This window comes from Oncorhynchus nerka, linkage group LG27, assembly GCF_034236695.1.
Source record: "Oncorhynchus nerka isolate Pitt River linkage group LG27, Oner_Uvic_2.0, whole genome shotgun sequence".
Lineage (NCBI taxonomy): Eukaryota > Metazoa > Chordata > Actinopteri > Salmoniformes > Salmonidae > Oncorhynchus > Oncorhynchus nerka.
This window is the reverse complement of record NC_088422.1, coordinates 105,681,199-105,708,949: the sequence shown is the minus strand read 5'-3', so window position 1 is coordinate 105,708,949 and position 27,751 is coordinate 105,681,199. Positions and strand designations below refer to the sequence as shown.

The 27,751-nt window shown below is 57.9% G+C and overlaps 1 protein-coding gene across 1 annotated transcript in view; it reads right to left on the bottom strand.

Moving 5' to 3' along the window:
• Window positions 1-27,751, bottom strand: part of hsd11b2 (hydroxysteroid (11-beta) dehydrogenase 2) — an 85,159-nt gene that overhangs the window by 55,992 nt on the left and 1,416 nt on the right. The gene's annotated exons all lie outside the window — the stretch shown is intronic.

Sequence of the window (27,751 nt, the reverse complement as noted above, 5' to 3'; positions counted from 1 at the left end):
CTGTACTCAGTGGAGACTACAGTATAGCATCACACTAAGCCTGTACTCAGTGGAGACTACAGTATAGCATCACACTAAGCCTGTACTCAGTGGAGACTACAGTATAGCATCACACTAAGCCTGTACTCAGTGGAGACTACAGTATAGCATCACACTAAGCCTGTACTCAGTGGAGACTACAGTAGCATCACACTAAGCCTGTACTCAGTGGAGACTAGCATCACACTAAGCCTGTACTCAGTGGAGACTACAGTATAGCATCACACTAAGCCTGTACTCAGTGGAGACTACAGTATAGCATCACACTAAGCCTGTACTCAGTGGAGACTACAGTATAGCATCACACTAAGCCTGTACTCAGTGGAGACTACAGTATAGCATCACACTAAGCCTGTACTCAGTGGAGACTACAGTATAGTATCACACTAAGCCTGTACTCAGTGGAGACTACAGTATAGCATCACACTAAGCCTGTACTCAGTGGAGACTACAGTATAGCATCACACTAAGCCTGTACTCAGTGGAGACTACAGTATAGCATCACACTAAGCCTGTACTCATGGAGACTACAGTAAGCCATCACACTAACACTCAGTAAGCCTGTAAGCCTCAGTGGAGACTACAGTATAGCATCACACTAAGCCTGTACTCAGTGGAGACTACAGTATAGCATCACACTAAGCCTGTACTCAGTGGAGACTACAGTATAGCATCACACTAAGCCTGTACTCAGTGGAGACTACAGTATAGCATCACACTAAGCCTGTACTCAGTGGAGACTACAGTATAGCATCACACTAAGCCTGTACTCAGTGGAGACTACAGTATAGCATCACACTAAGCCTGTACTCAGTGCAGCAGAGGCCATCACACTAAGCCTGTACTCAGTGGAGACTACAGTATAGTATCACACTAAGCCTGTACTCAGTGGAGACTACAGTATAGCATCACACTAAGCCTGTACTCAGTGCAGCAGAGGCCATCACACTAAGCCTGTACTCAGTGGAGACTACAGTATAGCATCACACTAAGCCTGTACTCAGTGGAGACTCCAGTATAGCATCACACTAAGCCTGTACTCAGTGCAGCAGAGGCCATCACACAGGACGAGTTTCCATCAACGTGTGTTTAAACAAGTTTGTTTGTTTTACACACATTCATTAGACTGACGAGGTTTCTCAGCCCGTCTCTCAGATTCAGACTGTCTGGATGTTGTCCAACCGGAGCGAGGTGGTGAGAGCCAGACACTGTGCGTTCCAAATGGCACCCTATTCCCTATATAGTGCACTACTTTAGACCAGAGCTCTATGGAACCCTATTCCCTATATAGTGCACTACTTTAGACCAGACACCTATTTCACCCTAATTCCTATATAGTGCACTACTTTTGACCAGGGCTCATAGGGAATGATCCATTTGGGACACATCCCCAGAGGCCAGACCAGAGGTTGCCCTGTCAGTCAGTCAGTCAGTCAGTCAGAGAGTCAGTCAGTCAGACAGTCAGTCAGAGAGTCAGTCAGTCAGTCAGTCAGTCAGAGATTCAGTAAGTCAGTCAGTCAGTCAGAGAGTCAGTCAGTCAGTCAGAGATTCAGTAAGTCAGTCAGTCAGTCAGAGAGACAGTCAGAGAGTCAGTCAGTCAGTCAGAGAGTCAGTCAGTCAGACAGTCAGTCAGTCAGTCAGTCAGAGAGTCAGTCAGTCAGAGAGTCAGTCAGTCAGTCAGTCAGAGAGTCAGTCAGTCAGTCAGTCAGAGAGTCAGTCAGTCAGTCAGAGAGTCAGTCAGTCAGTCAGTCAGTCAGAGAGTCAGTCAGTCAGAGAGTCAGTCAGTCAGAGAGTCAGTCAGTCAGTCAGTCAGTCAGAGAGTCAGTCAGAGAGTCAGTCAGTCAGTCAGTCAGAGAGTCAGTTAGTCAGTCAGAGAGACAGTCAGTCAGTCAGAGAGTCAGTCAGTCAGTCAGACAGTCAGTCAGTCAGAGAGTCAGTCAGTCAGTCAGAGAGTCAGTCAGTCAGAGAGTCAGTCAGTCAGTCAGTCAGAGAGTCAGTAAGACAGTCAGACAGTCAGACAGATAGTCAGTCAGTCAGTCAGTCTCTCTCTCTCTGACTGGAACCTTCCAGACTCTTTTGTGTTGCACTTCAATTGACTTTGTAAGAGGTTTACAGCTTTTTCCACTTTCTCCTTTTCATTTCCAGAGTCGTGAGTGACTTTAATACAGGCTTTGAAGAGAACAGGACCAATTAAGCAAACGTCTCTCACCACTCTGCCTTGTCCTAGCCAGAAGGGAGGGAGACATGTAGGGGGAGAGGAGAGGGAGGGAGACATGAAGGGGGAGGGGTGAGGGAGGGAGACATGAAGGGGAGGGGTGAGGGAGGGAGGGAGGGAGGAGGAGACATGAAGGGGGAGAGGAGAGGGAGGGAGGGAGACATGAAGGGGAGGGGTGAGGGAGGGAGACATGAAGGGGAGAGGGAGGGAGGGGGACATGAAGGGGAGAGGGAGGGAGGGGGACATGAAGGGGGAGAGGTGAGGGAGGGAGGGAGGGAGGGGGAGAGGTGAGGGAGACATGAAGGGGAGAGGTGAGGGAGGGAGGGAGACATGAAGGGGGAGAGGTGAGGGAGACATGAAGGGGAGAGGTGAGGGAGGGAGGGAGGGAGGGAGGGAGGGAGGGGGAGAGGGAGGGAGGGAGGGAGGGGGAGAGGGAGGGGAGGGAGGGAGGGAGGGAGGGAGGGAGGGAGGGAGGGGGAGAGGAGAGGGAGGGAGGGAGGGGAGACATGAAGGGGAGGGGGAGGGAGGGGGAGACATGAAGGGGGAGAGAGGGAGGGAGGGAGGGACAGGGGGGAGGGAGGGAGGGAGGGAGGGAGGAGACATGAAGGGGAGAGGAGAGGGAGGGAGGGAGACATGAAGGGGGGGAGAGGTGAGGGAGGGAGACATGTAGGGGGAGAGGTGAGGGAGGGAGGGGGACATGAAGGGGGAGAGGAGAGGGAGGAGGGGGGACATGAAGGGGGAGGGGTGAGGGAGACATGAAGGGGAGAGGTGAGGGAGGGAGGGAGACATGAAGGGGGGAGGGAGACATGAAGGGGAGAGGTGAGGGAGGGAGGGAGACATGAAGGGGGAGAGGAGAGGGAGGGAGGGAGACATGAAGGGGAGGGGTGAGGGAGGGAGGGAGACATGAAGGGGAGGGGGAGGGGGAGGGAGACATGAAGGGGAGAGGAGAGGGAGGGAGGGAGACATGAAGGGGAGGGGTGAGGGAGGGAGACATGAAGGGGGAGAGGAGAGGGAGGGAGACATGAAGGGGAGGGGTGAGGGAGACATGAGGGGAGGGGTGAGGGGGGAGGGAGACATGAAGGGGGAGGGGGAGGGAGACATGAAGGGGGAGGGGGAGGGAGACATGAAGGGGAGGGGGAGGGGGAGGGAGACATGAAGGGGGAGAGGAGAGGGAGGGAGGGAGACATGAAGGGGAGGGGTGAGGGGAGACATGAAGGGGGAGGGGGAGGGAGGGAGGGAGACATGAAGGGGGAGAGGTGAGGGAGACATGAAGGGGGAGGGGTGAGGGAGGGAGGGAGACATGAAGGGGAGAGGTGAGGGAGACATGAAGGGGAGGGGGAGGGGGAGGGAGACATGAAGGGGGAGGGGAGGGGGAGGGAGACATGAAGGGGGAGGGGTGAGGGAGGAGGGAGGGGAGGTGAGGGAGGGAGGGAGACATGAAGGGGGAGGGGGAGGGGGAGGGAGACATGAAGGGGAGAGGGAGGGAGGGAGACATGAAGGAAGGGGTGAGGAGGGAGACATGAAGGGGGGAGGGAGGGAGGGAGGGAGACATGAAGGGGACATGAAGGGGGAGAGGTGAGGGAGGGAGGGAGGAGACATGAAGGGGGGTGAGGGGGAGGGAGGGAAGGGGAGAGGTGAGGGAGGGAGGGAGACATGAAGGGGGAGGGGGAGGGAGGGAGACATGAAGGGGGTGAGGTGAGGGAGGGAGGGAGACATGAAGGGGGTGAGGTGAGGGAGGGAGAGGAAGGGGGGAGGGAGGGAGGGAGGGAGGGAGGGAGGGAGGGAGGGAGGGAGGGAGGGGTGAGGGAGGGAGGGAGATATGAAGGGGAGAGGTGAGGGGGGAGGGAGGGAGGGGTGACGGGGGAGGGAGGGAGGGGTGAGGTGAGGGAGGGAGGGAGGGGTGAGGTGAGGGAGGGAGGGAGGGGTGAGGTGAGGGAGGGAGGGAGACATGAAGGGGAGAGGTGAGGGAGGGAGGGAGACATGAAGGGGGTGAGGTGAGGGAGGGAGGGAGACATGAAGGGGGGGTGAGGGAGGGAGGGAGGGGGAGGGGAGGGAGGGAGGGAGGTGAGGGGTGAGGTGAGGGAGGGAGGGAGGGGTGAGGTGAGGGAGGGAGGGGGGGACATGAAGGGGGAGAGGAGGGAGGGAGGGAGGGAGACATGAAGGGGGTGAGGTGAGGGAGGGAGGGAGACATGAAGGGGGGGTGAGGGGAGGGAGGGAGGGAGGGGTGAGTGAGGTGAGGGAGGGAGGGAGGGGTGAGGTGAGGGAGGGAGGGAGATATGAAGGGGGAGAGGTGAGGGAGGGAGGGAGGGAGGGGTGAGGTGAGGGAGGGAGGGAGATGAAGGGGTGAGGTGAGGGAGGGAGGGAGGGAGGGTGAGGTGAGGGAGGGAGGGAGATGAGGGAGGGAGGGGGACATGAGGGGGTGAGGGAGGGAGGGAGGGGGAGGGGGGGTGAGGGAGGGAGGGAGGGAGACATGAAGGGAGGGGGGGTGAGTGAGGGAGGGGGGAGGGAGACATGAAGGGGGGGAGAGGTGAGGGAGGGGAGACATGAAGGGGGGGAGGGAGGGAGGAGGGAGTGGGGAGGGAGGGAGGGAGACATGAAGGGGGAGAGGTGAGGGAGGGAGGAGACATGAGGGGAGGGGAGGGAGACATGAAGGGGGAGGGAGGGAGACATGAAGGGGGGAGGGGACATGAGGGGGAGGGAGGGGGAGACATGAAGGGGGAGAGGTGAGGGAGGGAGACATGAATGAGGGGGGAGACATGAGGGAGGGAGGGAGGGAGGGAGACATGAATGGGGAGGGGTGGGGGAGGGAGACATGCAGGGGCCAGAGGTGAGGGAGGGAGGGGTGAGGTGAGGGAGGGAGGAAGACATGAAGGGGGTGAGGTGAGGGAGGGAGGGGTGAGGTGAGGGAGGGAGGAAGACATGAAGGGGCCAGAGGTGAGGGAGGGATGGAGGGGTGAGGTGAGGGAGGGAGGGAGACATGAAGGGGGAGAGGTGAGGGAGGGAGGGAGGGGTGAGGTGAGGGAGGGAGGGAGACATGAAGGGGAGAGGTGAGGGAGGGAGGGAGGGGTGAGGTGAGGGAGGGAGACATGAAGGGGCCAGAGGTGAGGGAGGGATGGAGGGAGACATGAAGAGGGAGAGGTGGGGTGGGGGAGGGAGACATGAAGGGGCCAGACATGAGGGAGGGAGGGAGGGAGGGGGAAATGAAGGGGGAGAGGTGAGGGAGGGAGGTGTTAAGGCTGATCACTATGCCACCAGACGGCCTCCCGGGGGAAACTAAGCTGACCCATGGGGTGAGGTGTGTGGGGTTTAGGTAGGAGGAGGTTTGGAGGGAGTGAGTTGAGGAGGGTTTAGTGGTGGGTTAAGGTCTGGTTACTATACCACCAGACAACCTCACTATGACACTAGATAATCTCTCGGTGGGACTGGGTTTACCCATGGCGTGAGCTTTGTAATACTCTGGCACAGCACCAGTAGACCTGCCCTCTTTAACCCTCCACCCACCCCCTCCAGCCACCCCCTCCAGCCACCCCCTCCACCCACCCCCTCCAGCCACCCACCTACCCACTGCAGAGGGGTGCCCTCTCTGCCCTAGACAATACTAGAAGCAAAATGGTGAGACTCTGGGCTTGGTAGCATACAGTAAAGACCTGCTTCACTTCCTGCTCCCTCCCTCCCTCCCTCCCTCCCTCCCTGCCCTCCCTCCCTCCCTCCCTCCCTCCCTCCCCCCCCTCCCTCCCTCCCTCCCTCCCTCCCTCCCTCCCTCCCCCTCCCTGCCCTCCCTCCCTCCCTCCCTCCCTCCCATCCAGGCCATGTTCCCTGTTCCTTGGCAGTCTTATACAATACTATACCTATGGGACACACCCAATACTGGGCATGGAACCAACCGCTGCATTTCAATCCCATGACATGGATTGCATCGAGCCCGATCACCTAACATTGGGGTTGGTACCACACGGTGAAGAGATGTCTAGGTAGAAATCACATAACTCTATACAAGGTACTTTTTTTTTTGGGGGGTCCCAATACAAAAAAAAGAAGGGGAGTCAAAGTCACACAGATGTAAACATTATTGTGGTCTTGTATTCTCTCCTTGGTACCACACGGTGAAGACATGTCTAGGTAGAAATCACATAACTCTATACAAGGTACATTATTGTGGTCTTGTATTCTCTCCTTGAGATCCGTGTCTGTTGGCAGCTGTATTTAATAACAGTTCTACCTCAGACTAAACCAGTGCCAAGGTTTAAGAGATAAGGCATTGAGATCAATTGTTCCAGGAAGCATCCCAAATTGTACCCTATTCCCCCCCCATGTAGTGTAGTACTTTTGACCAGAGACCAGACACCAGAAACTATGTACAGTATGTAATTGGGGTGTTGTAGATCCTCAAACGCAGGATTTATGTAGGTCACAGGCCGAGGAGAGTGTTTACTTTGCTAAGAGTTACCGTGTAACTGATTAATTCTCTCTCTATCTCTCTAACTCTCTGGGCCAAATCAAAGGAATTCTCTCTCCTGTGTGGGAGGTTGTTGACGTTTATACATGCCTTTGTCTAAAGTCCAACAGAGAGAGAGAAAGAGAGAGAGAGGCAAAGAGAGACAGAGAGAGAGAGAGAGAGAGAGAGAGAGAGGGAGAGAGACAGAGAGAGAGAGAGACAGAGAGAGAGAGAGAGAGAGAGAGACTAAACTACAGCAGCTAAACTACAACGGCATAACTACTGTAAGGTAACGGCACCGTTGTCTCTCTACAACTTCTCCTGACTCTCATCCCGTTATGAAAATATAGTACAACATCCTCACATTTTTATATTTTTCTCAAAATACATTTTTGGGTTCTATTTTTGCCATGAGCCCAAGTCACCACACCAAACTGGCACCCCCTGTAGCTTCTGCAGCATCTCTATATACATCAATGAGGTCGCTCTTGCTGCTGGCGAGTCTCTGATCCACCTCTACGCAGACGACACCATTCTGTATACTTCTGGCCCTTCTTTGGACACTGTGTTAACAACCCTCCAGGCAAGCTTCAACGCCATACAACTCTCCTTCCGTGGCCTCCAATTGCTCTTAAATACAAGTAAAACTAAATGCATGCTCTTCAACCGATCGCTACCAGCACCTACCCGCCTGTCCAACATCACTACTCTGGACGGCTCTGACTTAGAATACGTGGACAACTACAAATACTTAGGTGTCTGGTTAGACTGTAAACTGTCCTTCCAGACCCATATCAAACATCTCCAATCCAAAATTAAATCTAGAATTGGCTTCCTATTTCGCAACAAAGCATCCTTCACTCATGCTGCCAAACATACCCTTGTAAAACTGACCATCCTACCAATCCTCGACTCTGGCGATGTCATTTACAAAATAGCCTCCAATACCCTACTCAACAAATTGGATGCAGTCTATCACAGTGCAATCCGTTTTGTCACCAAAGCCCCTTATACTACCCACCACTGTGACCTGTACACTCTCGTTGGCTGGCCCTCGCTTCATACTCGTCGCCAAACCCACTGGCTCCATGTCATCTACAAGACCCTGCTAGGTAAAGTCCCCCCTTATCTCAGCTCGCTGGTCACCATAGCATCTCCCACCTGTAGCACACGCTCCAGCAGGTATATCTCTCTAGTCACCCCCAAAACCAATTCTTTCTTTGGCCGCCTCTCCTTCCAGTTCTCTGCTGCCAATGACTGGAACGAACTTCAAAAATCTCTGAAACTGGAAACACTTATCTCCCTCACTAGCTTTAAGCACCAACTGTCTGAGCATCTTACAGATTACTGCACCTGTACATAGCCCACCTATAATTTAGCCCAAACAACTACCTCTTTCCCAACTGTATTTAATTTATTTATTTATTTTGCTCCTTTGCACCCCATTATTTTTATTTCTACTTTGCACATTCTTCCATTGCAAAACTATCATTCCACTTGCTATATTGTATTTACTTTGCCACCATGGCCTTTTTTGGCTTTACCTCCCTTCTCACCTCATTTGCTCACATTGTATATAGACTTGTTTATACTGTATTATTGACTGTGTTTGTTTTACTCCATGTGTAACTCTGTGTCGTTGCATTGTGTCGAACTGCTATGCTTTATCTTGGCCAGGTCGCAATTGTAAATGAGAACATGTTCTAAACTTGCCTACCTGGTTAAATAAAGGTGAAATAAATAAATAAAATAAAGAGCATATCACATTACACCGCCTGAATGAGCCCAAGTCACCACACCAAACTGGCACCCCCTGTAGCTTCTGTAGCATATCTTCTCCCCGAGTCACCACACCAAAGCATATCACATTCACATTACACCGCCTGAATGATCCCAAGTCACCACACCAAACTGGCACCCCCAAACATTACACCGCTGAATGACCCCCAAGTCACCACACCAAACTGGCACCCCCTGCAGCTTCTCACATTCACATTACACCGCCTGCATGATCCCAAGTCACCACACCAAACTGGCACCCCCTGTAGCTTCTGCAGCATATCACATTACACCGCCTGAATGAGCCCAAGTCACCACACCAAACTGGCACCCCTGTAGCTTCTGTAGCATATCACATTACACCGCCTGCATGATCCCAAGTCACCACACCAAACTGGCACCCCCTGTAGCTTCTGTAACATATCACATTACACCGCCTGCATGATCCCAAGTCACCACACCAAACTGGCACCCCCTGTAGCTTCTGCAACATATCACATTACGCCGCCTGAAGGTCAGGGATAGGCTGCAGGGGTGTAGACAGCATCAGATTAACCAGAGGAGCTCCTAAACCTCTGTACAGTCAGATGAGCCATCTTTATTCAGGCTCCGTTTTAACTGGCTTCTCTGGCAGGAAGGGCGGGGTTAAGGTTAAGCACCATTGGTCCAAATGGATCAGCATGGACACATGGACATTCTGTTCTGTACTGTACCACGCTGGATGAAGACACACACACACACACACACACACACACACACACACACACACACACACACACACAGGGGGGCTGCTGAGGGGAGGAAGGCTCAAAATAATGGCTGGAATGGAGTGAATGGAATGGTGTCAAACACATGGAAACCATGGAAACCATGGAAGCCATGGAAACCATGGAAGCCATGGAAACCATGTGTTTGATTAGCTCATGTGTCGTGGGTTTCACAACCACGTCTATAACAAATCAATAATGCCGAGACAGGAATTCATTCTACCATTTATCTATCAGGTAATCATCTACAACACAGGGACCACTCACCACTGCTGGGTCAGGGACCACTCACTACTGCTGGGTCAGGGACCACTCACTACTGCTGGGTCAGGGACCACTCACTACTGCTGGGTCAGGGACCACTCACTACTGCTGGGTCAGGGACCACTCACTACTGCTGGGTCAGGGACCACTCACTACTGCTGGGTCAGGGACTACTGCTGGGTCAGGGACCACTCACTACTGCTGGGTCAGGGACCACGGCTGGGTCAGGGACCACTCACTACGGCTGGGTCAGGGGACCAGGGACCACTCACTACTGCTGGGTCAGGGACCACTCACTACTGCTGGGTCAGGGACCACTCACTACTGCTGGGTCAGGGACCACTCACTACTGCTGGGTCAGGGACCACTCACTACTGCTGGGTCAGGGACCACTCACTACTGCTGGGTCAGGGACCACTCACTACTGCTGGGTCAGGGACCACTCACTACTGCTGGGTCAGGGACCACTCACTACTGCTGGGTCAGGGACCACTCACTACTGCTGGGTCAGGTCAGGGACCACTCACACTCAGGGACCTGCTGGGTCAGGGACCACTCACTACTGCTGGGTCAGGGACCACTCACTACTGCTGGGTCAGGGACCACTCAGGGACCACTCACTGCTGGGTCAGGGACCACTCACTACTGCTGGGTCAGGGACCACTCACTACTGCTGGGTCAGGGACCACTCACTACTGCTGGGTCAGGGACCACTCACTACTGCTGGGTCAGGGACCACTCACTACGGCTGGGTCAGGGACCACTCACACTGCTGGGTCAGGGACCACTCACTACTGCTGGGCTGGGTCAGGGACCACTCACTACTGCTGGGTCAGGGACCACTCACTACTGCTGGGTCAGGGACCACTACTGCTGGGTCAGGGACCACTGCTGGGTCAGGGACCACTCACTACTGCTGGGTCAGGGACCAGGGACCACTCACTACTGCTGGGTCAGGGACCACTCACTACTGCTGGGTCAGGGACCACTCACTCACTGCTGGGTCAGGGACCACTCACTACTGCTGGGTCAGGGACCACTCACTACTGCTGGGTCAGGGACCAGGGACCACTCACTACTGCTGGGTCAGGGACCACTCACTACTGCTGGGTCAGGGACCACTCACTACTGCTGGGTCAGGGACCACTCACTACTGCTGGGTCAGGGACCACTCACTACTGCTGGGTCAGGGACCACTCACTACTGCTGGGTCAGGGACCACTCACTACTGCTGGGTCAGGGACCACTCACTACTGCTGGGTCAGGGACCACTCTCACTCACTACTGCTGGGTCAGGGACCACTCACTACTGCTGGGTCAGGGACCACTCACTACTGCTGGGTCAGGGACCACTCACTACTGCTGGGTCAGGGACCACTGCTGGGTCAGGGACCACTCACTACTGCTGGGTCAGGGACCACTCACTACTGCTGGGTCAGGGACCACTCACTACTGCTGGGTCAGGGACCACTGCTGGGTCAGGGACCACTCACTACTGCTGGGTCAGGGACCACTCACTACTGCTGGGTCAGGGACCACTCACTACTGCTGGGTCAGGGACCACTCACTACTGCTGGGTCAGGGACCACTCACTACTGCTGGGTCAGGGACCACTCACTACAGGGACCTGGGTCAGGGACCACTCACTACTGCTGGGTCAGGGACCACTCACTACTGCTGGGTCAGGGACCACTCACTACTGCTGGGTCAGGGCTGGGTCAGGGACCACTCACTACTGCTGGGTCAGGGACCACTCACTACTGCTGGGTCAGGGACCACTCACTACTGCTGGGTCAGGGACCACTCACACTGCTGGGTCAGGGACCACTCACTGCTGCTGGGTCAGGGACCACTCACTACTGCTGGGTCAGGGACCACTCACTACTGCTGGGTCAGGGACCACTCACTACTGCTGGGTCAGGGACCACTCACTACTGCTGGGTCAGGGACCACTCACTACTGCTGGGTCAGGGACCACTCACTACTGCTGGGTCAGGGACCACTCACTACTGCTGGGTCAGGGACCACTCACTACTGCTGGGTCAGGGACCACTCACTACTGCTGGGTCAGGGACCACTCACTACTGCTGGGTCAGGGACCACTCACTACTGCTGGGTCAGGGACCACTCACTACTGCTGGGTCAGGGACCACTCACTACTGCTGGGTCAGGGACCACTCACTACAGGGCTGGGTCAGGGACCACTCACTACTGCTGGGTCACTACTGCTGGGTCAGGGACCACTCACTACTGCTGGGTCAGGGACCACTCACTACTGCTGGGTCAGGGACCACTCACTACTGCTGGGTCAGGGACCACTCACTGCTGGGTCAGGGACCACTACTGCTGGGTCAGGGACCACTCACTACTGCTGGGTCAGGGACCACTCACTACTGCTGGGTCAGGGACCACTCACTACTGCTGGGTCAGGGACCACTCACTACTGCTGGGTCAGGGACCACTCACTACTGCTGGGTCAGGGACCACTCACTACTGCTGGGTCAGGGACCACTCACTACTGCTGGGTCAGGGACCACTCACTACTGCTGGGTCAGGGACCACTCACTACTGCTGGGTCAGGGACCACTCACTGCTCAGGGCTGGGTCAGGGACCACTCACTACTGCTGGGTCAGGGACCACTCACTACTGCTGGGTCAGGGACCACTCACTACTGCTGGGTCAGGGACCACTCACTACTGCTGGGTCAGGGACCACTCACTCAGGGACCACTCACTACTGCTGGGTCAGGGACACTGCTGGGTCAGGGACCACTCACTACTGCTGGGTCAGGGACCACTCAGGGACACTACTGCTGGGTCAGGGACCACTCACTACTACGGCTGGGTCAGGGACCACTCACTACTGCTGGGTCAGGGACCACTCACTCAGGGACCACTGCTGGGTCAGGGACCACTCACTACTGCTGGGTCAGGGACCACTCACTCACTGCTGGGTCAGGGACCACTCACTACTGCTGGGTCAGGGACCACTCACTACTGCTGGGTCAGGGACCACTCACTACTGCTGGGTCAGGGACCACTCGACCACTACTGCTGGGTCAGGGACCACTCACTACTGGCTGGGTCAGGGACCACTCACTACTGCTGGGTCAGGGACCACTCACTACTGCTGGGTCAGGGACCACTCACTACTGCTGGGTCAGGGACCACTCACTACTGCTGGGTCAGGGACTCACTGCTGGGTCAGGGACCACTCACTACTGCTGGGTCAGGGACCACTCACTACTGCTGGGTCAGGGACCACTCACTACTGCTGGGTCAGGGACCACTCACTACTGCTGGGTCAGGGACCACTCACTACTGCTGGGTCAGGGACCACTCACTACTGCTGGGTCAGGGACCACTCACTACTGCTGGGTCAGGGACCACTCACTACTGCTGGGTCAGGGACCACTCACTACTGCTGGGTCAGGGACCACTCACTACTGCTGGGTCAGGGACCACTCACTACTGCTGGGTCAGGGACCACTCACTACTGCTGGGTCAGGGACCACTCACTACGGCTGGGTCAGGGACCACTACTGCTGGGTCAGGGACCACTCACTACTGCTGGGTCAGGGACCACTCACTACTGCTGGGTCAGGGACCACTCACTACTGCTGGGTCAGGGACCACTCACTACTGCTGGGTCAGGGACCACTCACTACTGCTGGGTCAGGGACCACTCACTACTGCTGGGTCAGGGACCACTCACTACTGCTGGGTCAGGGACCACTGCTGGGTCAGGGACTACTGCTGGGTCAGGGACCACTCAGGGACCACTCACTACTGCTGGGTCAGGGACCACTCACTACTGCTGGGTCAGGGACCACTCACTACTGCTGGGTCAGGGTCACTACTGCTGGGTCAGGGACCACTCACTACTGCTGGGTCAGGGACCACTCACTACTGCTGGGTCAGGGACCACTCACTACTGCTGGGTCAGGGACCACTCACTACTGCTGGGTCAGGGACCACTCACTGCTGGGTCAGGGACCACTCACTACTGCTCAGGGGGCTCAGGGACCACTCACTACTGCTGGGTCAGGGACCACTCACTACTGCTGGGTCAGGGACCACTCACTACGGCTGGGTCAGGGACTCACTACTGCTGGGTCAGGGACCACTCACTACTGCTGGGTCAGGGACCACTCACTACTGCTGGGTCAGGGACCACTCACTACTGCTGGGTCAGGGACCACTCACTACTGCTGGGTCAGGGACCCACTCACTACTGCTGGGTCAGGGACCACTCACTACTGCTGGGTCAGGGACCACTCACTACTGCTGGGTCAGGGACCACTCACTACTGCTGGGTCAGGGACCACTCTGGGTCAGGGACCACTGCTGGGTCAGGGACCACTCACTACTGCTGGGTCAGGGACCACTCACTACTGCTGGGTCAGGGACCACTCAGGGACCACTCACGGCTGGGTCAGGGACCACTCACTACTGCTGGGTCAGGGGACCACTCACTACTGCTGGGTCAGGGACCACGGCTGGGTCAGGGACCACTCACTACTGCTGGGTCAGGGACCACTCACTACTGCTGGGTCAGGGACCACTCACTACTGCTGGGTCAGGGACCACTCACTACTGCTGGGTCAGGGACCACTCACCTGCTGGGTCAGGGACCACTCACTACTGCTGGGTCAGGGACCACTCACTACTGCTGGGTCAGGGACCACTCACTACTGCTGGGTCAGGGACCACTCACTACTGCTGGGTCAGGGACCACTCACTACTGCTGGGTCAGGGACCACTCACTACTGCTGGGTCAGGGACCACTCACTACTGCTGGGTCAGGGACCACTCACTACTGCTGGGTCAGGGACCACTCACTACTGCTGGGTCAGGGACCACTCACTACTGCTGGGTCAGGGACCACTCACTACTGCTGGGTCAGGGACCACTGCTGGGTCAGGGACCACTCACTACTGCTGGGTCAGGGACCACTCACTACTGCTGGGTCACTGCTGGGGGACCACTCACTACTGCTGGGTCAGGGACCACTCACTACTGCTGGGTCAGGGACCACTCACTACTGCTGGGTCAGGGACCACTCACTCAGGGACCACTGCTGGGTCAGGGACCACTCACTACTGCTGGGTCAGGGACCACTCACTACTGCTGGGTCAGGGACCACTCACTACTGCTGGGTCAGGGACCACTCACTACTGCTGGGTCAGGGACCACTGGGTCAGGGACCACTCACTACGGCTGGGTCAGGGACCACTCACACTGCTGGGTCAGGGTGCTGGGTCAGGGACCACTCACTACTGCTGGGTCAGGGACCACTCACTACTGCTGGGTCAGGGACCACTCACTACTGCTGGGTCAGGGACCACTCACTGGGTCAGGGACCACTCACTACTGCTGGGTCAGGGACCACTCACTACTGCTGGGTCAGGGACCACTCACTACTGCTGGGTCAGGGACCACTCACTACTGCTGGGTCAGGGACCACTCACTACTGCTGGGTCAGGGACCACTCACTACTGCTGGGTCAGGGACCACTCACTACTGCTGGGTCAGGGACCACTCACTACTGCTGGGTCAGGGACCACTCACTACTGCTGGGTCAGGGACCACTCACTACTGCTGGGTCAGGGACCACTGGGTCAGGGACCACTCACTACTGCTGGGTCAGGGACCACTCACTACTGCTGGGTCAGGGACCACTCACTACTCAGGGCTGGGTCAGGGACCACTCACTACTGCTGGGTCAGGGACCACTCACTCAGGGACTGCTGGGTCAGGGACCACTCACTACTGCTGGGTCAGGGACCACTCACTACTGCTGGGTCAGGGACCACTCACTACTGCTGGGTCAGGGACCACTCACTACTGCTGGGTCAGGGACCACTCACTACTGCTGGGTCAGGGACCACTCACTGCTGGGTCAGGGCTGGGTCAGGGACCACTCACTACTGCTGGGTCAGGGACCACTCACTACTGCTGGGTCAGGGACCACTCACTACTGCTGGGTCAGGGACCACTCACTACTGCTGGGTCAGGGACCACTCACTACTGCTGGGTCAGGGACCACTCACTACTGCTGGGTCAGGGACCACTCACTACTGCTGGGTCAGGGACCACTCACTACTGCTGGGTCAGGGACCACTCACTACTGCTGGGTCAGGGACCACTCACTACTGCTGGGTCAGGGACCACTCACTACTGCTGGGTCAGGGACCACTCACTACTGCTGGGTCAGGGACCACTCACTACTGCTGGGTCAGGGACCACTCACTACTGCTGGGTCAGGGACCACTCACTACTGCTGGGTCAGGGACCACTCACTACTGCTGGGTCAGGGACCACTCACTACTGCTGGGTCAGGGACCACTCACTACGGCTGGGTCAGGGACCACTACTGCTGGGTCAGGGACCACTCACTACTGCTGGGTCAGGGACCACTCACTACTGCTGGGTCAGGGACCCACTCACTACTGCAGGGACCTGGGTCAGGGACCACTCACTACTGCTGGGTCAGGGACCACTCACCACTCACTACTGCTGGGTCAGGGACCACTCACTACTGCTGGGTCACTGCTGGGGGACCACTCACTACTGCTGGGTCAGGGACCACTCACTACGGCTGGGTCAGGGACCACTCACTACGGCTGGGTCAGGGACCACCACTACTGCTCACTACGGCTGTCAGGGACCACTCACTGCTGGGTCAGGGACCACTCACTACTGCTGGGTCAGGGACCACTCACTACTGCTGGGTCAGGGACCACTCACTACTGCTGGGTCAGGGACCACTCACTACTGCTGGGTCAGGGACCACTCACTACTGCTGGGTCAGGGACCACTCACTACTGCTGGGTCAGGGACCACTCACTACTGCTGGGTCAGGGACCACTCACTACTGCTGGGTCAGGGACCACTCACTACTGGGTCAGGGCTGGGTCAGGGACCACTGGGTCAGGGACCACTCACGGCTGGGTCAGGGACCACTGCTGGGTCAGGGACCACTCACTACGGCTGGGTCAGGGACCACTCACTACTGCTGGGTCAGGGACCACTCACTGGGTCAGGGACCACTCACTGCTGGGTCAGGGACCACTCACTACTGCTGGGTCAGGGACCACTCACTACTGCTGGGTCAGGGACCACTCCTACTGCTGGGTCAGGGACCACTCACTGCTGGGTCAGGGACCACTCACTACTGCTGGGTCAGGGACCACTCACTACTGCTGGGTCAGGGACCACTCACTACTGCTGTCAGGGTCTGCTGGGACCACTCACTACGGCTGGGTCAGGGACCACTCACTACTGCTGGGTCAGGGACCACTCACTACTGCTGGGTCAGGGACCACTCACTACGGCTGGGTCAGGGACCACTCACTACTGCTGGGTCAGGGACCACTCACTACTGCTGGGTCAGGGACCACTCACTACGGCTGGGTCAGGGACCACTCACTACTGCTGGGTCAGGGACCACTCACTACTGCTGGGTCAGGGACCACTCTCTGCTGGGTCAGGGACCACTCACTACTGCTGGGTCAGGGACCACTCACTACTGCTGGGTCAGGGACCACTCAGGGACCACTCACTCAGGGACGGCTGGGTCAGGGACCACTCACTACTGCTGGGTCAGGGACCACTCACTACTGCTGGGTCAGGGACCACTCACTACTGCTGGGTCAGGGACCACTCACTACGGCTGGGTCAGGGACCACTCACTACTGCTGGGTCAGGGACCACTCGGACCACTACTGCTGGGTCAGGGACCACTCACTACGGCTGGGTCAGGGACCACTCACTACTGCTGGGTCAGGGACCACTCACTACTGCTGGGTCAGGGACCACTCACTACTGCTGGGTCAGGGACCACTCACTACTGCTGGGTCAGGGACCACTCACTACTGCTGGGTCAGGGACCACTCACTACTGCTGGGTCAGGGACCACTGCTGGGTCAGGGACCACTGCTGGGTCAGGGACCACTCACTACTGCTGGGTCAGGGACCACTCACTACTGCTGGGTCAGGGACCACTCACTACTGCTGGGTCAGGGACCACTGCTGGGTCAGGGACCACTACTGCTGGGTCAGGGACCACTCACTACTGCTGGGTCAGGGACCACTCACTACTGCTGGGTCAGGGACCACTCACTACTGCTGGGTCAGGGACCACTACTGCTGGGTCACTACGGCTGGGTCAGGGACCACTACTGCTGGGTCAGGGACCACTACTGCTGGGTCAGGGACCACTCACTACTGCTGGGTCAGGGACCACTCACTACTGCTGGGTCAGGGACCACTCACTACGGCTGGGTCAGGGACCACTCACCACTCACTGCTGGGTCAGGGACCACTCACTACTGCTGGGTCAGGGACCACTGCTGGGTCAGGGACTACTGCTGGGTCAGGGACCACTCACTACTGCTGGGTCAGGGCTGGGTCAGGGACCACTCACTACGGCTGGGTCAGGGACCACTCACTACTGCTGGGTCAGGGACCACTGCTGGGTCACTACTGCTGGGTCAGGGACCACTCACTACTGCTGGGTCAGGGACCACTCACTACTGCTGGGTCAGGGACCACTCACTACTGCTGGGTCAGGGACCACTCACTGGGTCAGGGACCACTCACGGCTGGGTCAGGGACCACTCACTACTGCTGGGTCAGGGACCACTCACTACTGCTGGGTCAGGGACCACTCTACTGCTGGGTCAGGGACCACTCACTACTGCTGGGTCAGGGACCACTCACTACTGCTGGGTCAGGGACCACTCACTACTGCTGGGTCAGGGACCACTCACTACTGCTGGGTCAGGGACTGCTGGGTCAGGGACCACTCACTACTGCTGGGTCAGGGACCACTCACTACTGCTGGGTCAGGGACCACTCACTACTGCTGGGTCAGGGACCACTCACTACTGCTGGGTCAGGGACCACTCACTACTGCTCAGGGCTGGGTCAGGGACCTACTGCTGGGTCAGGGACCACTCACTGCTGGGTCAGGGACCACTCACTACTGCTGGGTCAGGGACCACTCACTACTGCTGGGTCAGGGACCACTCACTACTGCTGGGTCAGGGACCACCACTACTGCTGGGTCAGGGACTACTGCTGGGTCAGGGACCACTCACTACTGCTGGGTCAGGGACCACTCACTACTGCTGGGTCAGGGACCACTCACTACTGCTGGGTCAGGGACCACCACTGCTGGGTCAGGGACCACCACTACTGCTGGGTCAGGGACCACTCACTACTGCTGGGTCAGGGACCACTCACTACTGCTGGGTCAGGGACCACTCACTACTGCTGGGTCAGGGACCACCACTACTGCTGGGTCAGGGACCACTCACTACTGCTGGGTCAGGGACCACTCACTACTGCTGGGTCAGGGACCACTCACTACTGCTGGGTCAGGGACCACTCACTACTGCTGGGTCAGGGACCACTCACTCAGGGACCACTGCTGGGTCAGGGACCACTCACTACTGCTGGGTCAGGGACCACTCACTACTGCTGGGTCAGGGACCACTCACTACTGCTGGGTCAGGGACCACTCAGGGACCACTGCACCACTCACTGCTGGGTCTCAGGGGCTGGGTCAGGGACCACTCACTACTGCTGGGTCAGGGACCACTCACACTCAGGGACCACTCACTGCTGGGTCAGGGACCACTCACTACTGCTGGGTCAGGGACCACTCACTACTGCTGGGTCAGGGACCACTCACTACTGCTGGGTCAGGGACCACTCACTACTGCTGGGTGGGACCACTCACTGCTGGGTCAGGGACCACTCACTACTGCTGGGTCAGGGACCACTCACTACTGCTGGGTCAGGGACCACTCACTACTGCTGGGTCAGGGACCACTCACTACTGCTGGGTCAGGGCTGGGTCAGGGACCACTCACTACGGCTGGGTCAGGGACCACTCACTACTGCTGGGTCAGGGGTGCTGGGTCAGGGACCACTCACTACTGCTGGGTCAGGGACCACTCACTACTGCTGGGTCAGGGACCACTCACTACTGCTGGGTCAGGGACCACTCACTACTGCTGGGTCAGGGACCACTCACTACTGCTGGGTCAGGGACCACTCACTACTGCTGGGTCAGGGACCACTCACTACGGCTGGGTCAGGGACCACTCACTACTGCTGGGTCAGGGACCACTGCTGGGTCAGGGACCACTACTGCTGGGTCAGGGACCACTCACTACTGCTGGGTCAGGGACCACTCACTACTGCTGGGTCAGGGACCACTCACTACTGCTGGGTCAGGGACCACTCACTACTGCTGGGTCAGGGACCACTCACTACTGCTGGGTCAGGGACCACTCACTACTGCTGGGTCAGGGACCACTCACTACTGCTGGGTCAGGGACCACTCACTACTGCTGGGTCAGGGACCACTCACTACTGCTGGGTCAGGGACCACTCACTACTGCTGGGTCAGGGACCACTCACTACTGCTGGGTCAGGGACCACTCACTACTGCTGGGTCAGGGACCACTCACTACTGCTGGGTCAGGGGACCACTGCTGGGTCAGGGACCACTCACTACTGCTCAGGGACCACTCACAGGGACCACTCACTGCTGGGTACTGCTGGGTCAGGGACCACTCACTACGGCTGGGTCAGGGACCACTCACTACTGCTGGGTCAGGGACCACTCACTACTGCTGGGTCAGGGACCACTCACTACTGCTGGGTCAGGGACCACTCACTACTGCTGCTGGGTCAGGGACCACTCACTACGGCTGGGTCAGGGACCACTGGGTCAGGGACCACTACTGCTGGGTCAGGGACCACTCACTACTGCTGGGTCAGGGACCACTCACTACTGCTGGGTCAGGGACCACTCACTACTGCTGGGTCAGGGACCACTCACTACTGCTGGGTCAGGGACCACTCACACTGCTGGGTCAGGGACCACTACTGCTGGGTCAGGGACCACTCACTACTGCTGGGTCAGGGACCACTCACTACAGGGGCTGGGTCAGGGACCACTCACTACTGCTGGGTCAGGGACCACTCACTACTGCTGGGTCAGGGACCACTCACTACTGCTGGGTCAGGGACCACTCACACTGCTGGGTCAGGGACCACTCACTACTGCTGGGTCAGGGACCACTCACTACTGCTGGGTCAGGGACCACTCACTACTGCTGGGTCAGGGACCACTCACTACTGCTGGGTCACTGCTGGGTCAGGGACCACTCACTACGGCTGGGTCAGGGACCACTCACTACTGCTGGGTCAGGGACCACTCACTACTGCTGGGTCAGGGACCACTCACTACGGCTGGGTCAGGGACCACTCACTACTCAGGGACCACTGCTGGGTCAGGGACCACTCACTACGGCTGGGTCAGGGACCACTCACTGCTGGGTCAGGGACCACTCACTACTGCTGGGTCAGGGACCACTCACTACTGCTGGGTCAGGGACCACTCACTACTGCTGGGTCAGGGACCACTCACTACTGCTGGGTCAGGGACCACTCACTACTGCTGGGTCAGGGACCACTCACTAGGGCTGGGTCAGGGACCACTCACTACGGCTGGGTCAGGGACCACTCACTACTGCTGGGTCAGGGACCACTCACTACTGCTGGGTCAGGGACCACTCACTACTGCTGGGTCAGGGACCACTCACTACTGCTGGGTCAGGGACCACTCACTACTGCTGGGGGACCACTCACTACTGCTGGGTCAGGGACCACTCACTACGGCTGGGTCAGGGACCACTCACTGGGTCAGGGACTGCTGGGTCAGGGACCACTCACTACTGCTGGGTCAGGGGGACCAGGGACTCACTACGGCTGGGTCAGGGACCACTCACTACGGCTGGGTCAGGGACCACTCCTACTGCTGGGTCAGGGCTGGGTCAGGGACCACTCACTACTGCTGGGTCAGGGACCACTCACTACGGCTGGGTCAGGGACCACTCACTACTGCTGGGTCAGGGACCACTCACTACTGCTGGGTCAGGGACCACTCACTACGGCTGGGTCAGGGACCACTCACTACTGCTGGGTCAGGGACCACTCACTACTGCTGGGTCAGGGACCACTCACTACGGCTGGGTCAGGGACCACTCACTACGGCTGGGTCAGGGACCACTCACTACTGCTGGGTCAGGGACCACTCACTACTGCTGGGTCAGGGACCACTCAGGGACTCAGGGACCACTGCTGGGTCAGGGACCACTCACTACTGCTGGGTCAGGGACCACTCACTACTGCTGGGTCAGGGACCACTCACTACTGCTGGGTCAGGGACCACTCACTACTGCTGGGTCAGGGACCACTCACTACTGCTGGGTCAGGGACCACTCACTACTGCTGGGTCAGGGACCACTCACTAGGGCTGGGTCAGGGACCACTCACTACTGCTGGGTCAGGGACCACTCACTACTGCTGGGTCAGGGACCACTCACTCAGGGACTACTGCTGGGTCAGGGACCACTCAGGGACTCACTGCTGGGTCAGGGACCACTCACTACTGCTGGGTCAGGGACCACTCACTACTGCTGGGTCAGGGACCACTCAGGGACCACTCACTACGGCTGGGTCAGGGACCACTCAGGGACCACTCACTGCTGGGTCAGGGACCACTCACTACTGCTGGGTCAGGGACCACTGCTGGGTCAGGGACCACTCACTGCTGCTGGGTCAGGGACCACTCACTACTGCTGGGTCAGGGACCACTCACTACTGCTGGGTCAGGGACCACTCACTACGGCTGGGTCAGGGACCACTCACTACTGCTGGGTCAGGGACCACTCACTACGGCTGGGTCAGGGACCACTCACTACTGCTGGGTCAGGGACCACTCACTACTGCTGGGTCAGGGACCACTGCTGGGTCACTCAGGGACCACTGCTGGGTCAGGGACCACTCACTACTGCTGGGTCAGGGACCACTCACTACTGCTGGGTCAGGGACCACTCACTACGGCTGGGTCAGGGACCACTCACTACGGCTGGGTCAGGGACCACTCACTCAGGGACCACTCACTGCTGGGTCAGGGACCACTCACTACTGCTGGGTCAGGGACCACTCACTACTGCTGGGTCAGGGACCACTCACTACTGGGTCAGGGACCACTCACTACTGCTGGGTCAGGGACCACTCACTACTGCTGGGTCAGGGACCACTCACTACTGCTGGGTCAGGGACCACTCACTACTGCTGGGTCAGGGACCACTCACTACTGCTGGGTCAGGGACCACTCACTACTGCTGGGTCAGGGACCACTCACTACTGCTGGGTCAGGGACCACTCACTACTGCTGGGTCAGGGACCACTGGGTCAGGGACCACTCACTGCTGGGTCAGGGACCACTACTGCTGGGTCAGGGACCACTACGGCTGGGTCAGGGACCACTCAGGGACCACTCACTGCTGCTGGGTCAGGGACCACTCACTACTGCTGGGTCAGGGACCACTCACTACGGCTGGGTCAGGGACCACTCACTACTGCTGGGTCAGGGACCACTCACTACTGCTGGGTCAGGGACCACTACTACACTGCTGGGTCAGGGACCACTCACTACTGCTGGGTCAGGGACCACTCACTACTGGCTGGGTCAGGGACCACTCACTACTGCTGGGTCAGGGACCACTCACTACTGCTGGGTCAGGGACCACTCACTACGGCTGGGTCAGGGACCACTCAGGGACCACTACGGCTGGGTCAGGGACCACTCACTACTGCTGGGTCAGGGACCACTCACTACTGCTGGGTCAGGGACCACTCACTACTGCTGGGTCAGGGGCTGCTGGGTCAGGGACCACTCACTACTGCTGGGTCAGGGACCACTACTGCTGGGTCAGGGACCACTCACTACTGCTGGGTCAGGGACCACTCACTACTGCTGGGTCAGGGACCACCACTCACTACGGCTGGGTCAGGGACCACTCACTACTGCTGGGTCAGGGACCACTCACTACTGCTGGGTCAGGGACCACTCACTACTGCTGGGCAGGGACCACTCACTGCTGGACCACTCACTACGGCTGGGTCAGGGACCACTCACTACAGCTGGGTCAGGGACCACTCACAGGGACCTGCACTGCTGGGTCAGGGACCACTCACTACTGCTGGGTCAGGGACCACTCACTACGGCTGGGTCAGGGACCACTCACTACTGCTGGGTCAGGGACCACTCACTACTGCTGGGTCAGGGACCACTCACTACTGCTGGGTCAGGGACCACTCACTACTGCTGGGTCAGGGACCACTGCTGGGTCACTCACTGCTGGGTCAGGGACCACTCACACTCAGGGACCACTCACTACTGCTGGGTCAGGGACCACTCACTACTGCTGGGTCAGGGACCACCACTGCTGGGTCAGGGACCACTCACTACGGCTGGGTCAGGGACCACTCACTACTGCTGGGTCAGGGACCACTCACTACGGCTGGGTCAGGGACCACTCACTACGGCTGGGTCAGGGACCACTCACTACGGCTGGGTCAGGGACCACTCACTACTGCTGGGTCAGGGACCACTCACTACTGCTGGGTCAGGGACCACCACGGCTGGGTCAGGGACCACTCACTACTGCTGGGTCAGGGACCACTCACTACTGCTGGGTCAGGGACCACTCACTACTGCTGGGTCAGGGACCACTCACTACTGCTGGGTCAGGGACCACCACTGGGTCACTACTGCTGGGTCAGGGACCACTCACTACTGCTGGGTCAGGGACCACTCACTACTGCTGGGTCAGGGACCACTCACTACTGCTGGGTCAGGGACCACTCACTACTGCTGGGTCAGGGACCACTCACTACGGCTGGGTCAGGGACCACTCACTACGGCTGGGTCAGGGACCACTCACTACTGCTGGGTCAGGGACCACTCACTACTGCTGGGTCAGGGACCACTCACTACTGCTGGGTCAGGGACCACTCACTACTGCTGGGTCAGGGACCACTCACTACTGCTGGGTCAGGGACCACTCACTACTGCTGGGTCAGGGACCACTCACTACTGCTGGGTCAGGGACCACTGGGTCACTACTGCTGGGTCAGGGACCACTCACTACTGCTGGGTCAGGGACCACTCACTACTGCTGGGTCAGGGACCACTCACTACTGCTGGGTCAGGGACCACTCAGGGACTACTACTGCTGGGTCAGGGACCACTCACTACTGCTGGGTCAGGGACCACCACTACTGCTGGGTCAGGGACCACTCACTACTGCTGGGTCAGGGACCACTCACTAGGGACCGGCTGGGTCAGGGACCACTCACTACTGCTGGGTCAGGGACCACTCACTACAGGGGCTGGGTCAGGGACCACTCACTACTGCTGGGTCAGGGACCACTCACTACTGCTGGGTCAGGGACCACTCACTACTGCTGGGTCAGGGACCACTCACTACTGCTGGGTCAGGGACCACTCACTACTGCTGGGTCAGGGACCACTCACTACTGCTGGGTCAGGGACCACTCACTACTGCTGGGTGCTGGGTCAGGGACCACTCACTACTGCTGGGTCAGGGACCACTCACTACTGCTGGGTCAGGGACCACTCACTACTGCTGGGTCAGGGACCACTCACTACGGCTGGGTCAGGGACCACTCACTACTGCTGGGTCAGGGACCACTCACTACTGCTGGGTCAGGGACCACTCACTACTGCTGGGTCAGGGACCACTCACTGCTGGGTCAGGGACCACTCACTACTGCTGGGTCAGGGACCACTCACTACTGCTGGGTCAGGGACCACTCACTACTGCTGGGTCAGGGACCACTCACTACGGCTGGGTCAGGGACCACTGGGTCAGGGACTCACTGCTGGGTCAGGGACCACTCACTACTGCTGGGTCAGGGACCACTCACTACTGCTGGGTCAGGGACCACTCACTCACTGCTGGGTCAGGGACCACTCACTACGGCTGGGTCAGGGACCACTCACTACAGCTGGGTCAGGGACCACTCACTACTGCTGGGTCAGGGACCACTCACTACTGCTGGGTCAGGGACCACTCAGGGACCACTACTGCTGGGTCAGGGACCACTCACTACTGCTGGGTCAGGGACCACTCACTACTGCTGGGTCAGGGACCACTCACTACTGCTGGGTCAGGGACCACTCACTACTGCTGGGTCAGGGACCACTCACTACTGCTGGGTCAGGGACCACTCACTACTGCTCAGGGACCACTCACTGCTGGGTCAGGGACCACTCACTACTGCTGGGTCAGGGACCACTCACTACTGCTGGGTCAGGGACCACTCACTACGGCTGGGTCAGGGACCACTCACTACTGCTGGGTCAGGGACCACTCACTACTGCTGGGTCAGGGACCACTCACTACTGCTGGGTCAGGGACCACTCACTCAGGGACCACTCACTGCTGGGTCAGGGACCACTCACTATGGCTGGGTCAGGGACCACTCACTACGGCTGGGCCAGGGACCACTCACTACTGCTGGGTCAGGGACAACTCATGATTGGTGGGTCAGGGACCACTCACTACGGCTGGGTCAGGGACCACTCATGATTGGTGGGCCAGGGACCACTCACTACTGCTGGGTGACAGCTGGGCCAGGGACCACTCACTACTGCTGGGTCAGGGACCACTCACTGATTGGCTGGGCCAGGGACCATTGGCTGGGCCAGGGGACCACACTACAGGGGCTGGGTCAGGGACATGACTGGGTCAGGGACTACGGCTGGGTCAGGGACCACTCATGATTGGTGGGCCAGGGACCACTCATGATTGGTGGGCCAGGGACAACTCATGATTGGTGGGCCAGGGACAACTCATGATTGGTGGGCCAGGGACCACTCACTACGGCTGGGCCAGGGACCACTCACTACGGCTGGGCCAGGGACCACTCACGGGGCGGCAGGGTAGCCTATTGGTTAGAGCGTTGGACTAGTAACCGGAAGGTTGCAAGTTCAAACCCACGAGCTGACAAGGTACAAATCTGTCTTTCTGACCATGAACAGGCAGTTATCCCACTGTTCCCAGGCCGTCATTGAAAATAAGAATATGTTCTTAACTGACTTGCCTAGTTAAATTTAAATAAATAAACTCACGACGGCTGGGTGTCACCCAGCAACACTTCTGGACCAATCACGACTAGTGGGTCAGGGTGTCACCCAATAACAGTTCTGGACCAATCACGACTGCTGGGTCAGGGTGTCACCCAGTAACAATTCTGGACCAATCACGACTGGTGGGTCAGGGACCAATCACGACTGGTGGGTCAGGGTGTCACCCAGTAACAATTCTGGACCAATCACGACTGTGTCACCCCGCAACAGTTCTGGACCAATCACGACTGATGGGTCAGGGTGTCACCAAGGACCAGTGTAGGACCAAGGACCAGTGTAGGACCAATGACCAGTGTAGGACCAAGGACCAGTGTAGGACAAAGGACCAGTGTAGGACCAAGGACCAGTCTGAGCAGGAACTCCCCCTTTTGTCCGTTGAGGTGGTTCCTAGCTAACACAGTTTCTCCAGGTTTGAAAGCTCTGTACTTTTGCTCTCAGTTCACAACCTTTGACTTTTGACCCTTTGACTCTGGCTTTGACCACAGTTCGTGGCAACCTGGAAAATGTCCATCTGCATTGCACAGTTCTGACTTGCGATTACTCGAGGTCGTAGGTGTTCGCTGACAACGACAAGCAGCAAGCTGCAAGTTACGGAATCCCAGTATGCGGTCTAAAGATGCTCGTCACCGGACGACGATCTGTAAAAAGGGTGAACTTCCTCTTGTCCAGATACTGGTGGAACCTTCCGCACTCCAAAAACAATGCCTATGGCTTCCTCGTTTTATCTTTTACTTTGTTCAATGTCTTCGATGCGAAAAGCGACTGACTTCTCATCACCGGAAGGCGTAATATGATACGCGACTCTGTTCCCACCCCATATAGATTAGCATCACAAGCTTGGTTTCACAGTCTTGGTTTCACAGTCACACAGTCTGATGCATTATCGCCATAGTGTTCTGCATTATCACTGTTTTGTTTAACATTACCGATGGAATGTTCTGCATTACCAATATATTGTCTGCATTATCACTGTGAAGTTCAACATTATCACTGTAGAGTTTTGCATTATCGATGTAGTGTCCTGCATTATCCCTGTGGTGGTCTCTGCATTATCACTGTAGCTGTCTGCATTATCACTGTAGGGGTCGACATTATCGATGTAGTGTTCTCTGCATTATCACTGTAGTGTAATCTGCATTGATCTTTCTTTATTTAATCAAGTCCATGAGAACACATTCTCACGTGCAATAACTGTCCATAGACTG